We start from the raw sequence: 15,981 nt of genomic DNA on the forward strand, positions 1-15,981 counted from the left end.
TGCTGAATGGAGCGACTCCAACGTTCAGACAGGAATGCCATCAGTTCACCCGTGGAGCGATTTCTGCGGAGCCCATATTGTCGGTCGCTAAGAAGACCATCACAAGATGGTAATTGATCATGCTCTCCTTGGAAAGCGCAGAGCATTACGCTATTAATCAGTAATTCGCAGGGTCCGTTGCCTTACCCTTCATTGGGATAGGCTGCACGTACACAATCTTCCAACGTACCGGGAAAACACCCGCACGGTTAGCAAGGTTGAAAAGATTGCGTAAAGGACGAGCGAGCGTCCAAAACAAGTGACGATATGCCATCCGGGCCCGGAGATTTATTTACGTCGAGATCTGCAACAACCCTTTTGACTCCACGTGTTCGAAAATATATCTGAGGCATGGAACGCGCCAGGAAAACACCCGCACTGTAAGCAAGGTTGAATAGATTGCGTAAAGGACGAGCGATCGTGGAAGAACGCTTGCATAAAGCAAGTGACGATATGCCATCTAGGCCTGGGGATTTATTTATGTCGAGATCTGCAAAAACCCTATTGACTCCATGTGTTCGAAAATATATCTGAGGCATGGAACTAGATACGTCTTCAGTAACGGGGAGAGGTTGATCGCTTTCCGGCAGGGAAGAATTTGCCGCAAACATGTCAGCCAGCAGGTTAGCCTTATCAATCGGGTCAGTGAATATGTGGTCGTCTTTAATGAGAGTCGGGATAGCCGATGAGTTGCCCTTCACTCTTTTCACAAACGGCCAAAAACTTTTAATACTTCCCCTTGGAGAAGCAAGAACTTTGGCCCGAAGACGATGTTCGTGCAGAAACTTTTCGCGTCTAAGTACTGTGTCATACGAAGTTCTTGTCTGTTTGCGCAGTAATTCATTACTGGCATTTTTATTTGAACGCCAATTTCTGAATGCCTCCTCTTTCAATCTGACGGCATTCCTGCACGCCTGGTTAAACCAACTTTGGTTCTTCGATTTAACCGAATTTATTTTGGTTGGAATAAATAACTCCATTCCAATAAATAACTCCATTCCAATCAATTCCCTTCTCTATCACACATCTACGTCACAATCAAGTAAGCAAAGCTTCCAATTGAAATTGCGGAAGAATTCATTGAGCTCAGATCAACGAGCTATGTCGTACATAAAAATTGTCCGCTTTGGGGCTGTAGATAAAGGGTAGAATACGAAAAAGATGCTGAAATAATGCAATGTCCGTCCGTCTATCCGTTTGTCCATCCGTGTCGAAAGCACGCTAACTTTCGAAGGAGTAAAGCTAACCGCTTAAAATTTTGCACAAATACTCCGTATTAGTATAGGTCGGTTGGGATTGTAAATGGGCGATATCGGTCCATGTTTTGATATAGCTGCCATATAAACCGCTCTTGGAACTTGACTTCTTGAGCCCCTAGAGGGCGCTATTCTCATCCGGTTCGGCTAAAATGTTGCAGGGGGTGTTTTGGTATGATTTCCAGCACCTGTGCTGAGTACGGTTCAAATCTGGATATAACCTGATGAAGCTGCCATAGAAACCGATCTGGGGTCTAGATTTCTTGCGAATCTAGAGGGCGCAATTCCTATCCAATTTGGCAGAAATTCGGCATGACTTCTTTCGTTATGATTTCAATAACTGTGCTTAATCCGTCTAAAACTGATATAGATTGGATATAAACCGATCTTGGAACCTGAACTTCTAGAGGGCGCAATTTTTATCCGATTTGGATAAAATTTTGCATGTAGTGTTTTTTTATAAGTTTCAACAAATGTGCCAAATATGGTTCAAATCTTGACTTCTTGAACCACTAGAGGGCGCTATTCCCATCCGGTTCGGCTGAATTTGTTGATATAACTGTGCTAAGTATGGTTCAAATAGGTCCATAACCTGATATAGCTGCCATATAAACCGATCTTGGATCTTGACTTCTTAAGCTTCTACGGGGCGCAATTCTTATCCGATTTGGCAGAAATTTTGTTATGACTTCCAACAAAGGTGTCAAAAATGGTTCAAGTCGGTTCATAACCTCCCATATAATCCGATCTCGGATCTTGACTTTTTAAGCCACTAGAGGACGCAAATTATTATCCGATTTGGTGGAAATTTTGCATTAAGTGTTTTATTCTATCTTCTAACAACCGCGGCAAATATGGTTCAAATCGGTTCATAACCTGATATAACTCCCATATATAATCCGATCTTGGATCTTGAGTTCGTGAGACTCTAGAGGGCGCAACAATAAACCGATTTGGCTGAAATTGTGCACAAAGTGTTTCGGTTTGACAATCAACAACTGCGTCAAGTATGGCCCAAATGGGTTCACAACCTGATATAGCTCCTACATAAACCGATCTCCCTATTATACTTCTTGAGCCTTCAGAGGATGCAATTCTTATCCGATTTGGCTGAAATTTTGCACAGCGACTTCTTGACCTTTAACAATGTAAATGTGGACTGAATCGGTCCATAACCTGATATAGCTACCATACTAACAGATCTCCCAATTTTATTTCTTGAGCCTCTAAAGGGCGCAATTCGTATACGATTTGGCTGAAACTTTTCTCAACAAATTCCACTTTGGTCCCCAACAGCCAAAGGTTCATAACTTGGTATAGCTGAAATGGCATAGCATTTCTTATCCATTATCCTTTGTTTGTCTTTACAGAGATATCGGCCAAAGAACTTGACACACGCGATACATGGTGGTGGGTTCCCAAGATTCGGCCCGGCCGAACTTAGCACGCTTTTACTTTTTTATCCATGCCATGGGCTTCAACAAGGATACGCAACAAATTAAGTGGAAGTTTGTGAAATGATTTGTAATGGCATGGAAAATGAGTAGGCAGAGCTTAGAATGATGAAATGAAAAGGAAAATAAAATAAAATAAAAAAAAAACTTTGACGATATCAATGAAATACCGGAAAGTTACGTCATTGCAAAACTATTGCGGCGTCAGCGCGCGGCGTGCTTACATTACGCCAGTGTTTTGAAACAGCAAGTTTTTCGCCACATCATCAGCATCATCATCATCATTGTTGGCAGTCTGATGAGTGTTGTCACAGTTGTCGCGCTACTTTGTTGGGTAGTTGAAAAGCGTTTTATTTGCTCATTGTGCCCAGCACAGTGATATACAAAAACTTCTGCGGCTGCGGTTCTTTTGAAAATTTCAAATAAGTTTTCCTACGGCAAAACAAAAACTTTACTCCGATAGCCACTCGTTGTCTGGGTGTTATTAATCATCAGTGAGACTACTCAGAGCACAAGCAAATGGGATGATGGTGGTGGTGGTGGTGGCGAAGAATATGTTACAAATTGAAAATGCTCATAAAAAATAAAGTGATATAAAAAAAGAAAAATTGCATGAAAATATTTTCCAAAAAACAGTTGAAAGTTGCAAGTTTAGAAAACTTTCTTTTTTGTTATATCACCGGGCGCAAGACGAACAATACTGAGTTGTATTCACAGAGCTAGAATATTCATAACTCAATAAATTTTCTTGGTTTTTTTGTTTGCCTAGGCCACGTCTCTGTGGTATTTATGACGACAAAGTTTGCTAGTGCTAATAGACCATAAATTTCATGTTATTATACTTTTGTCGTCAAATAAATGAATATGGAAATGTTGCTTTATCTACCCCTATCTTCCCCTTGACAAACTTCCCCGACGTCGTCTACAAAATAATCAGCAATTGATTGCCTATAAAAAGGACAAACATTGAGGAATAAATTGGAAGGTAGATTCGTAGAATATCGACCGCTTCAGACCATATGTGACACGTATGTTGAAGGGAGAGAAGCCCCTTGGGGCTCAAGAAGTCAAGATTCCAGATCGGTTTATATGGCAGCTATATCAGATTATGGACCGATTTAAACCACATTAGGCACTGTTGTTGAAAGTCATAACAAATGACGTCATACTGAATTTTAGTCAAATCGGTTAAGAATTGCGCCCTCTAGAGGCTCAAGAAGTCAGATTCAAAATTTGTTTATATAACAGCTGTATCAGGTTATGGACCGATTTGAACCATACTTAGCTCAGTTGTTGGATGTCATAACAAAACACCTCGCGCAAAATTTCAGCCAAATCGAATTGGAATTGCGCCCTCTAGAGACTTAGGAAGTCAGGACCGACATGGACCGATTTGATCCATTTACAATCCCAACCGACCTAAACTAATAAAATGTATTTGTGCCAGCGCCAAGCTTTACTCCTTCGAAAGGTAGCGTGCTGTCGACAGACAGACGGAAGGACGGGAGGACATGGCTAGATCGACTTCAAATGTCCTGACACCTCAAATGCTTAATGAGGACTTATTTCGCATATGCAAGTCATAAAAAAACACTACATGCTAAATTTCAGCCAACTCGGACAAAAGTTGCGGCCTCCAGGGGCTCAAGAAGTCAAATCAGGAGATCGGTTTATATGGAAGCTATATCTAAATCTGAACCGATATGGTCCATTGACAATCCCGGCCGACCTACATTAGTATAAAGTATCTGTGCAAAATTTCATGCGAATAGCTTTACGCGTTCAACCTCTATCGTGATATCGACAGACGGAAATGGGTAGATCGACTCAGAACGTCGAGACGAGAATATAAAGGGTGATTTTTTTGAGGTTAGGATTTTCATGCATTAGTATTTGACAGATCACGTGGGATTTCAGACATGGTGTCAAAGAGAAAGATGCTCAGTATGCTTTGACATTTCATCATGAATAGACTTACTAACGAGCAACGCTTGCAAATCATTGAATTTTATTACCAAAATCAGTGTTCGGTTCGAAATGTGTTCAAATTTAGACAAATTTTGTTCAGCGATGAGGCTCATTTCTGGTTGAATGGCTACGTAAATAAGCAAAATTGCCGCATTTGGAGTGAAGAGCAACCAGAAGCCGTTCAAGAACTGCCCATGCATCCCGAAAAATGCACTGTTTGGTGTGGTTTGTACGCTGGTGGAATCATTGGACCGTATTTTTTCAAAGATGCTGTTGGACGCAACGTTACGGTGAATGAACACATTTCGAACCGAACACTGATTTTGGTAATAAAATTCAATGATTTGCAAGCGTTGCTCATTAGTAAGTCTATTCATGATGAAATGTCAAAGCATACTGAGCATCTTTCTCTTTGACACCATGTCTGAAATCCCACGTGATCTGTCAAATACTAATGCATGAAAATCCTAACCTCAAAAAAATCACCCTTTATATCAACATTATGGAGTCTTAGACGAATATGTTCAGGGGTTAGAAACGGAATGACTAGATTGGTATACCCCTATCCTATGGTGGTGGGTATAATAAAACGGGGCGACGCAGTCCGATTAAGTGGGGGGGGGGGGCGACAAACGCGCATATAACACTATGTAACAGCGAAACCGTCGGTAGGACGGCGAAAATCCTATGGGGTGATCCGGATCGTGAGAGGACGAGGCAATTACTGAAAGGAAGTAAGAAGGAGGTCAGTATAGCTTTTGGTGTCATAACGAGACACATAGGACTACGAGCTAACTTATGCAAAATCGGTGCGGCAAGTGACAGCATGTGGGAAAGATGATGAAACGTTGGAGCTTTTCCTATGTCATTGCCTGACTTTCGCGGCTAAAAGACACTGGTACTTAAGTGGAGGCAGGATACCAGACATGAACCAACTTAGGGGAGTGGTATAGAAAACAATTAAGGATTTTGTAGGTAGCACGGAATTCCAAACTTAGATTTTCTTTGTTTAGGTTACTTTTTAGTTTTTCGAGCGCACAACAAGCCGATTACAGGCTTTGGTGTATGTCCAACGTGGCATGGGGGGATTAATATCTTCAAGCTCTTTTCAACCTAACCTCACCTAAAAAAAATAAAATACTCTACATAAAAAAAAAAAACAAAATAAAAACATATATAAAAAGGCAATGATAAAAATAAAAAATCTAAACACATTCTTGTGGTCATAAGCTCAAGCAACCCCCTGCAAAATAACAAAAAGTAAAATGGGGAGATTTTTGTTCATGGTATGGATGTTATGGGTCATAATAGTCATCGTGCAAAATTTTAGCAAAGTCGAAAAAGCATTGCACACTCTATAGGCTAAAGACATAAAATCGGGATATCGTTTATATGGAAGCTACATCAGGCTACGGACCGATTGGTATCATACATGCTTTAATTTTGTGAGGTAATAGTAGAAATTTCTGCGTAAAATTTCAGTCAAATGGGATAAGAACTTGCACCTTTAAGAGGCTCAAGAAGTAAAATTGAGAGAGCGCCCTCTATAGGCTAAAGAATTAAAATTTAATTTTTAAATAAAATTAAAATCATTTTCAAGTTTTTTTGCCTGATCATTAAATTTCACAATTTTTGTTTTCATCTCTTTCGAGACGAGCTTAAAGGGACCCATTCGTACCATACATGCTTTGAATTTTTGAGGTAGTAGTAGAAATTTCAACCAAATAGGATAAGAACTTGCGCCTTTTAGAGGCCCAAAAAGTAAAATTGAGAGATAGGTATATTTGGGGGGAGTTATATTGGGTTATGAGCCAATTTGGGTTCTTATTGGCTCAAATGTTAAAGGTCATCGTGCAATTTAAGCCAACTCAGATAAGAATAGCGACCTCTATAGGCTAAAGAAATTAAATTGGGAGATCAAATTATATTGAAGCTGTATCTAAACATGAATCGATTTGCCCTATTATAAATCGATGTGATGTTTGGCCAATAAGCCAAAGCCGCTCGAACTTTATACCTATATACCTCGTTTTGGGTGTATATACTGATTGAAAAATGACGGTAATTTGCCAATGCCGCCTGGTATTATTTTGTGCACGTCATTGGCAAAGATTTTTAATACCATTTGGTATCAATTCAATACCAGACATAGGAGGCTATTAAGAATTGACGGCGTCACATTTATATTCTTGTAATCGCTGTCGATTTTTAATACCATTTGGTATTATTGAAAAATGGCGGTACTTTGCCAATGCCGCCTGGTATTATTTTGTGCACGTCATTGGCAAAGATTTTGAATACCATTTGGTATCAATTCAATACCAGACAAAGGAGGCTATTAAGAATTGACGGCGTCACATTTATATTCTTGTAATCGTTGTCGATTTTTAATACCATTTGGTATTAGTTCAATACCAGACAAAGGAGGTTATTAAGAATAGACGGCGTCACATTTATATTCTTGTCATCGCGCCAGAAGTGTTGTTGAGCTTTGTACTTAAAAAATTGTCTCGATTATAAAATAATTGTTAAAGAAATAAATAAAATGTTTTAATACAATTTGAGTGCGTAAAAACCTGTTCAAATACTTGAAAGCGGTGAAAATCGAAATTGTACAAATTCTTAGGACATTCGACAACAAAAACATGATAGTCCAATGTATGGAAAACGATGCTGTGTTGGTGTATTCATATGAAGACAGCTTCTGGCAATTGATGACTATTGAATCAATTGCTGAATACAAAGAATTGAGGTTGGTCACGGTGTGACATTACTTTTGTAATTATAAACATTAATTATCGAAATAAAATAAGATTAAAATTATTTTCAATGGTTTTTTTTTGTGGTACGAAAACCAATAACGATGTGGTACTAAAACCAACAACAGATTGGTATTAAAATCAATACCAGTTTGGTAATAAGGCTATTGTAGTACCAAACGGTATTAATCATTTCATCATCATTTCATCCGCGCCACCCGGTATTGTTTTTGTACCATACGGTGTTGCTTTACTGTCAATACCGTATGGTACTGAAATGAACACGTTTGCCATCAAATTTTCTCTGGATGTAGGACATACGCTTAAAATTCGTTAATTTTAAACATTACGGCAATAATTTTAAATTTCAAAAATTCTTTTAGATCGCTTTATTCCCTTGTCATAATAATTCTTAGAAATAAAAACAAAGTTCTCCCATTTCCACACCTAAATTAGTATGCATTAAAATTAAAGAAAGCCTTTTCCGAAAAACCCCACACAAGAAAAAACAACAAATTTGCTCCACAAAAATTCATAACTCTTGACAAAATGCCAAAAATTGCAATCATATGGCGTGGCATAAAAAAAAGGAAAAACGAAAAAAAAATCAATCGAGTTCAACAGTGTTCTGTTGCAAAAAAAAATGCCCAAACACATAAAAATAGATTTTCCTCACCCCATTTAGGGTGTGGAGAACACACAAAGTTCGAATCGCTAAAATACAGGTAAAAGTATTCTAAATATAAAAAAGAGAGAAATTATGCACTGCAGATATACAAATTTAATTAAAGCTATGTATACAGATAAATTTATTTGTTGCTATTTTTATAATAAAATGTGTTTCCAATAGGTAGGTAGGTAGTTAAGAAAACTAAATGAGGGGCTATTGAACTTTGGAGAGTGTGATATGTTATGAATATGTGAAGTTATTAGAAAATATTTATAACATGCTTGTATAATGCAACTTACAGAATTTAGAGCTGTTGTGAACTTTTCGCAAGACCAAAGAGCTGCAATGAAAAAAATCAAATTTTGTATAAATATTTGGTATATATTTACAATCTTATATATAACAAGTAAAAAGGATACCCACCACCTCGGGTATATATGTGAACAACCTTTCGTCAAAATCCAGTGAAAAATGCATACCTTATGCCCAATAGCAGCTATATAGACATATCAAAAGATTTAAACCAAATGCTTATAAGTACAAGTCATTGTTCAACCGAGAGTCTATATGGCAGCTATATCCAAATCTGGTTCGATCTGAGCCAAATTGAAGACCAACATCGAAGAGCCCAACACACCTCACTGTCCCAAATTTCGGCGACATCGGACAATAAATACGCTTTTTATGTGCCCAAAACCTTAAATCCAGAGATCGGTCTATATGGCAGCTAGATCCAAATCTGAACCGATCAGTGCCAAATTGAAGAAAGATATCGAAGGGCTCAACACAACTCACTGTCCTAAATTTCGGCGACATCGGACAATAAATGCGCTTTTTATGGGCCCAAAACCTTAAATCGAGAGATCGGTCTATATGGCAGCTGTATCCAAATCTGAACCGATCAGTGCCAAATTAAAGAAAGATATCGAAGGGACTAAGGCAACTCACTGACCCAAATTTCAGCAAAATCGTATAATAAATGCGGCTTTAATGGGCCTAAGACCCTAAATCGGAGGATCGGTCTATATGGCAGCTATATCCAAATCTGGACCGATCTGGCCAAAATGACGAAAGATGCCGAAGGGCTCAACACAACTCACTGTCCCAAATTTCAGCAAAATCGGATAATAAATGTGGCTTTTATGGGCCTAAGACCCTAAATCGGAGGATCGGTCTATATGGCAGCTATATCCAAATTTGGACAGATCTGGGCCAAAATGACGAAGGATGTCGAAGGGCCTAACGCAACTCACTGTTTCAAATTTCAGCAAAATCAGGTAATAAATGCGGCTTTAATGGGCCTAAGACCCTAAATCTGAGGATCGGTTTATATGGCAGCTATATCCAAATCTGGACCGATCTGGGCCAAAATGACGAAAGATGCCGAAGGGCTCAACACAACTCACTGTCCCAAATTTCAGCAAAATCGGATAATAAATGTGGCTTTTATGGGCCTAAGACCCTAAATCGGAGGATCGGTCTATTTGGCAGCTATATCCAAATTTGGACCGATCTGGGCCAAAATGACGAAGGATGTCGAAGGGCCTAACGCAACTCACTGTTTCAAATTTCAGCAAAATCGGGTAATAAATGATGCTATGGGCCTAAGACCCTAAATCGGCGGATCGGTCTATATGGGGGCTATATCAAGATATAGTCCGATATAGCCCATCTTCGAACTTAACCTGCTTATGGACAAAAAAAGAGTCTGTGCAAAATTTCAGCTCAATATCTCTATTTTTAAAGACTGTAGCGTGATTTCAACAGACAGACGGACGGACATGTCTAGATCGTCTTAGATTTTTACGCTGATCAAGAATATATATATACTTTATGGGGTCGGAAATAGATATTTCGATGTGTTGCAAACGGAATGACAAAATTAATATACCCCCATCCTTCGGTGGTGGGTATAAAAATCAATTTGTGTTTGTTTGTGTGTTCCTTATAGACTCAGAAACGGCTGAACCGATTTTCTTAAAATTTTCACAGATGGTGCATAATGATCCCGTGGTGAAAATAGGGTACTAAATTTTATGATATCTGAAGGGGGGCGGACCCTCCCCCTTACCCTAATTTTCAGAAACGCCAGATCTCGGAGATGGATGGTGCGATTTAAGCGAAATTTTGTGTGCTCCCATATAGCACCCTAAAAATAAAAATTTGGTATCCAAATTTCGGATCGGGTACCTAAGGGGGCCGCCCCACCCTAAAACCTACCAAACATATATTTAGACCAATCACGACTATATGGGACTCAAATGAAAGGTATTTAGGATAAGAAAACGTATCTGATATCCAATTGTCGGGCCAAGTGTTAGGGGGCCACCCCAACCCCCAAAACACCACTAAATCGGACATATTTACCGACCATGGTAATATGGGACTCAAATGAAAGGTATTTGCGATTAGAAGACGAATCTAATATCCAAATGTGAGACCACGTTTCTGGGGGTTCACCCCTTCTCCAAAACACCCCCCAAACAGCACTTATTTACTGTCCATGGGAATATGGGGCTTGAATAAAAGGCATTTGAGTGTAGAATTCGAATCTGATATCCAAATATGGGACCAAGTGTTTGGGGGGCCGTCTCTTCCCAAAAACATCCCCCAAAGGGGACAAATTTACGACCATAGCAATATGGGGCTCAAATGAAAGGTTTTTGGGAGTAAAGCACGAATCTGATAGCAATATTCGGGAAATGTGTCTATGGGACCAACCCACCCCCACAACACCCCCCTCCCCAAAGCGGACAAATTTACGACCATAGCAATATGGGGCTCAATTGAAAGGTCATTGGGAGTAAAGCATGAATCTGATATCAATATTCGGGAAAAGTGTCTATGGAGCCATCCCAACCCCACTACACCAACCAAATAGGACGAATTTGCTGACTATTGCAATATGTGGATCAAATAAGAGGGTTTCTAGAGTAGAACACAAATCCGATATATATTTTCAAGGCCAACTCACTGAGTAGCCGCTGATCCCAAAACACCCCCCAAGCCGGTCATGCTTCCGACTATGGAAATATGGGGCTGAAGAAGACCACGTATCTGATATCAACATTAGGGAACTACTCTCTAGGGGACGTCGCACCACCATAACAATCCCCAAATAGGAAGTATTTGTTCTCCATTACAATTTGGGTTTTAAAGGAAGTGGAACTAAATATTTATAGTTTTTAGGGCCAATACCCCAAACCGGACATATTTTCTGACTTTTGCAATAAGGAGTTTAAATGAGATGAGAAAACGAACTTGATATCCAATTCTAAGGCCAATGGCAATATGGGGTTCAAATAAATGATATATAGATATATGAGTATAGAGCACGTTGGGGCTCAAATGAATGAAGCTCATATTGATATATTTTCCGGGCTAAGTATTTGAGAGACCACCCCATTCCCCAAAACACCCCTAAATCAGGCATATTTACCGACCATATCAATGTGGATCTTAAATGAAAGGTATTGGGGGGTAGAACAAGAATTGATACCCACTACTTTCGGGACCAATTTTCTGGGGGTCTACCCCTTTCCCAAAATACCCCCCAAACAGCAATTTTTTACTGACCATCACAATATGGGGCTCAAATAAAGGTATTTGGGAGTAGAATACGAATTTCAAATATCAATGAGTGCAGTCCGATGCAAGTTTAGGCTCAAAGATAAGGGGCCTCCTTTTTGTAGCCAAGTCCGAATGGCATACCTCAGTGCGACACCTCTTTGGAGAGAAGATTTTACATGGCATAGTACCTACCAAATGTTGCCAGCGTTAGGAGGGGAAAACCACCGCTAACATTGTTGCCAGGATTCGAACCCAGGCGTTTAGCGTCATAGGCGGACTCTGCGCTACGGTAGCCTCCGGATCTGTTACTTTATTTAACTCCATAAGCTTTTTTAGCTACTTTCCATGTCTTGGTTGTTCTATACTGCATGACATTTAACATGCCAATGGTAACCCGCAGTGATTACTGCTCCAAGTTTCCATTAAATCAGAATAAATAATTGCATGGCAAATCCACTAAAGCAAAATACTATTACATTTTCATAATTACAAAAAGAAGCCCTTGAAAATGTGTTGACATTTCATAAAATGTTAACTACACAATGGGGTTATAGAAACGAACACACAACACCTCTTCTGCTGTCGTTTGTAACAACCCCATTGATGTTTCACAATTGAATGGCATACTCGACCAAAAGGATTTCCATCATCATAATCACAGTGGTGATGCAAATACAAGCGCGGCATTCCATATCAAAAGAAGCCCCTTTACTTTTTATGCCATAATGCCACAAAACAAAAGACTCGATTCATTCGCATCTTTCGACATTTAACTTTCTTTTGTTTCCAAAGGGGTCGCTTTATGCATTGTATTCTCTGTTTTTTTTTTATAAAACAAAACAAATAATGTTGTAATGTAGAAACTAAGGACACGAGCCAGGATCTTGTAAGCTACATAGGGCAACAATACGAAAAAAAACAAATACAAACAGGTGTATGTTTCATCTTTAATTAAAAATGGTGTCATAATTCAAGGTCTAATCAGCAGAATTACATAGGGATTTAGTAATTAAATGAGTATTGATTCCCGCAACTGTCATAGGGACATGAGCAACAGGGGTTCTAGAGAGGTGTGGTCCCCCAGGCGCCCTTCTTAAATTGTTTTTTTGTTGTATAATTGGCCATTACAGAACATTTATTCCTCTAGCCGAACGCAGAATAGTTTTCCAAGCGCCTCGATCTTCTGCACTTCATCTCCAATCTTTGACAACCAGTTTGGAGATGTCGCTCTCCACTTGATCACCCCATCGGAGTTTTGCGTATTCTATTATGGTCGCCTTCGAAAGACTTCAGAATGCTCTACGTGCAACAGTGAAGTGCAAGGCAAAAGTAGTTCTTTTTAGTAGGAGATACAAGTTACCTACAGTGACCCCTGTCTCCTTGGGAGGAAAGAATGTTCCACTTACAGAAAGCGCAAAATAGCTGGGTGTTTTGCTCGACAAAAAATTGAGCTTCAAATCAAACATTTTGGAAAGGGCAAGAAAGGCAACTCTTGCATTGGGTATATAATGCATTTGCTAGACCTATAATGCTATATGGTGTTGTGGTCTGGTGGACGGCGCTTCAACGGCGCATTTCGTTCAGTCGAAAATATTTCTTCCAGTAAATAAATGTGCAATTATTGATCAATAAATTAAAAATATCAATAAATTAATATTAAACTAAAATTCCTTGCAGAAGGCTGAGAATGCATAGCGGCTCATTGGCTTTTGCGTCAAAGAACGCTAGCCAAAGACTGACTGCTAGTGCTATAAGTAAGGTTACCCATGATTGCAAGGGTTCCTACTAGATTATGAAAGCCCTTTGGCACAGCTAATGCAGTGAATTAACTTAGTACACTAGTTCAGTTAGTTCACCAGATCAGTTACTTCACTAGTTCAGTCAGATCGCTATATGACCAAGTTAGTTCGTTAATTCAGTTAGTTCACCATATCAGTTAGTATACTAGTTTAGCTAGATAATTAGTTCAGTTTGTTTACTAGTTTCAGTTAGCTAAATAGTTCAGTTACTCTAATACTTCAGTTTTTCGCCAGTAGCAATACGATGACTAACATTATCTGGTGTTTATAAAGAGCATTTATTAATTTATTACACCCACATAAGCTCAGCTCCATCAATTAGTTCACTAGTTCAGTTAGTTCACTAGTTCATTTAGTGCACTAGTTGAGTTAGTTCAATATTTCAGTTAGTTCACTAGTTCAGTTAGTTTAATAGTTCAGTTAGTTCACTAGTTCAGTTAGTTCACTAGTTCAGTTGGTTCACTAGTTCAGTTCACTAGTTCAGTTCGCTCAGTGTGTTGTATTTCTTCTTTTACCACTTAAAACAAAGTCAATATGTGATAAATGAGTTGCGTTGAGGTGCTGAACTAGGAAAACCGACTGATATGAAATCGTTCAGTCCGTTTTTTAAGTGAATCGTTGAATTTGACGTTTGTTCGCGAACTGTTGGTGTCTAATAGTGGTTGTGATGACAATGCCACAAAATTAATCTATAAAACTTTACTTCCCAGTCAGAATGAGGTAATCGTAGAAGAAACCCAGCTCAAGACCAACAAGGCAGCAAGAACCGATGGGTTTCCAGGTAAACTTTAAAAGGGCGGAGGGGAATGATTTGAACCTCAGAATTCTATGTTCCGAAAAAGAAAAAGTGGACAAGACAGTATATTCCAACTACTTTCGTAGTGGGGCCCTTCGAGCGTATTGGGCCCCATTAATGCGGTTTAAACCTGGTGAATCCACTATATTATTGGGTTGCCCAAAAAGTAATTGCGGATTTTTTAAAAGAAAGTAAATGCATTTTTAATAAAACTTAGAATGAACTTTAATCAAATATACTTTTTTACACTTTTTTTTCTAAAGCAAGCTAAAAGTAACAGCCGATAACTGACAGAAGAAAGAATGCAATTAAAGAGTCACAAGCTGTGAAAAAATTTGTCAACGCCGACTATTTGAAAAATCCGCAATTACTTTTTGGGCAACCCAATATATATTCACACTAACCCGAATTCTGGAAAAAGCAAAGAGAGAAACATCGACACATCCTTTCGGCTGCCACAGAGCCGCTTCCGAGAGTCTTTCATGTCCAGAAAACTTAAAAAGCAATGCCTGATTTAGATATTTCAGAGGCTTGGAAATCTGTTTTGAGTTTCGAATTCGGCTTAATGCTCGAAAGGTCCCTTAAAGCCTGCTAAGTAACCTGCCTTAACTTTGGTTAAACCGAAGCCTTTCGGGTCGACGCAGTCCGAGTTAAGAGCGTGATCTACGAACGCGCATATAATAAAGTTGAGTAGCGAAACGGTCGGTAGGACGAGGAATATTCTATGGTGAGACCCGGAGAAGTCGAGGCTATTACTGAGAGGAAGTTGCAGGAGGTCAGTAAAGCTTTCGGTATTACAACAAGACACACAGGACTATGAGCTCACTAACGTAAAATCGATGGGGCAAGTGGCGCCATGTGGGGAAGATGATGTCCGGCTTTCGCTTTCATTGTCCGGCTTTCGCGGCTAACAGACACTGGCACTTAGGGTGAGACACAATACCAGACTTTATGTCGTGGTAGGGAAAACAATCAGGGATTTTGTAAGCAACATGGAATTGCTGACCTAAATATTTTTTTTTGAGCGCACAACATGCCCTATGTCCATAGTGGCATGGTGCGGATTAATATTTGCACCCTCCATTGAACCTAATCAAACCCATCTTGCCTTAATGAAATATCATCCCTTTTTCTCTGTGTACAAACAAATTCCTTCCACATAGTTTGCTGGGAAACCCTTCTTTATAGCTCCGCATACACTCAATGTAAATGTAAATTTTTGTGTTTAAAGCAATAAAACTTGGCTACTGCTTCTTTTTTGGGCCAAAACACACCATTCATAGACAAAATCCACTCTGCTTGCAACCAATAGTCGTTCTTCATGTTCATTACAAGTTAATAAAACAAATGGCTTAAACATCATATATAAACTATTCAAACAACGACAACGACAGCAAGTAGCAGCAATTCAGCTGCAAAGAATGTGTGGCAGGCAACATAAATAGAATTTTCCTACATTCAAGTCCATATACAAATGCAACAGAGTAGAACAGAGGGATTTATTTTCGGTTCAAGGAAAAAAAAGCCAAAAGAACTGTAGTAAAATTGGCAGGTATTCACACTCACTACACACTTCATCATAACATATACTTAAGTTTAATATAAGGAGATCTACATGTTTAGCATGTAGATGTATTCAAGGAAGAAATATATTGCAAGGAAAGGACCTC

At 39.1% G+C, this 15,981-nt stretch overlaps 1 protein-coding gene across 3 annotated transcripts in view; it reads right to left on the reverse strand.

The window, feature by feature from the left end:
- LOC106089753 (probable serine/threonine-protein kinase DDB_G0282963) overlaps positions 1-15,981 on the reverse strand; it is a 175,148-nt gene that overhangs the window by 124,866 nt on the left and 34,301 nt on the right. For all 3 annotated transcript variants that reach the window (XM_013255722.2, XM_059364326.1, XM_059364325.1), the window contains exon 3: positions 8,446-8,486. The gene's annotated coding sequence lies outside the window, so the exon portion shown is untranslated. The remainder of the gene's footprint in view (positions 1-8,445; positions 8,487-15,981) is intronic.

Source organism: Stomoxys calcitrans, chromosome 3, assembly GCF_963082655.1.
Source record: "Stomoxys calcitrans chromosome 3, idStoCalc2.1, whole genome shotgun sequence".
In the NCBI taxonomy this organism is placed as follows: domain Eukaryota; kingdom Metazoa; phylum Arthropoda; class Insecta; order Diptera; family Muscidae; genus Stomoxys; species Stomoxys calcitrans.